A 1,063-nucleotide genomic window follows, 5' to 3' on the forward strand; every position below is an offset into this window, starting at 1 on the left:
GGGGGGCGCCGCGAGGAGGGGAGGGGGGGTTCCCCAAAGTCCTGGGGGGCTCCCCGAGGGTTTCGAGGCCACCCGCGAAGTCTGTGGGGGTCCCCAAAATGCGGGGGGCCCCCCAGGTGTCCTGGGCTCCATCACTGTCACGGGGACACCCCAAAGCCCTCCCCCCGGGAGTCTCCCAGGTCTGTCAGGGCTGCGGGGACCCTGCGGAAATGGGATTTTGGGATGCTGGGTGTCGGGACTCTGGGATTTTGGATACTGGGATAACTGGACATTGGGATGTTGGGAGCTGAGATGTTGGAATGCTGGGATGTTGGGATTGTCGGGATGTTGGATACTGGGATTGTTGCATGTTGGGATTTTGGCACGTTGGGATGTTGGATATTGGGATTTTGGGATGTTGGATACTGGGATTGTTGGAAGTTGGGATTTGGGGATTTTGGGATGTTGGGATTGTTGGACGTTGGGATTTGGAGGTGCTGAGATGTAGGGATTTGGGAATGTTGGGATTTTGGGGTGTTGGGACTGGTGGATTTTGGGATGTTGGGATTTTGGGTGTTGGGTCTTGGATTTTGGGATGTTGGGAGTTGAGATGTTGGAGTGCTGGGATGTTGGGATTGTCGGGATGTTGGATACTGGGATTGTTGCATGTTGGGATTTTGGCACGTTGGGATGTTGGATATTGGGATTTTGGGACATTTGGGACAGGAAACCCCCAGGTGACAATGGGGGATGGGAGGGGGGGCACAGGGAGAGAGTCCAGGTGACAACGAGGGGGACTCAGGTGACAAGGAGGGACCCCAGGGGGGAAATGTGGGGACTTCGGTGATGTGGGGCGGGGGTCCAGGTGACACTGGGGACACTTAGACGTCCACGGGGGGTGGGAAAATGAGGAGAACCCAGGTGACAAAAGGGACACCCAGGTGACAGAAGGGACACCCAGGTGACAAAAGGGACCGCCAGGCACCCGGGGGAGCGGCAGGAGACCAGAGGGGACTCCAGGTGCCCCGGGGGACCCCCAGGCGTGCAGCCCTCGTTCCCAGGGAATCCCTGCAGGGGGGACACC

Source organism: Corvus brachyrhynchos, unplaced genomic scaffold (genome assembly GCF_000691975.1).
Source record: "Corvus brachyrhynchos isolate BGI_N302 unplaced genomic scaffold, ASM69197v1 scaffold348, whole genome shotgun sequence".
Taxonomy (NCBI): domain Eukaryota; kingdom Metazoa; phylum Chordata; class Aves; order Passeriformes; family Corvidae; genus Corvus; species Corvus brachyrhynchos.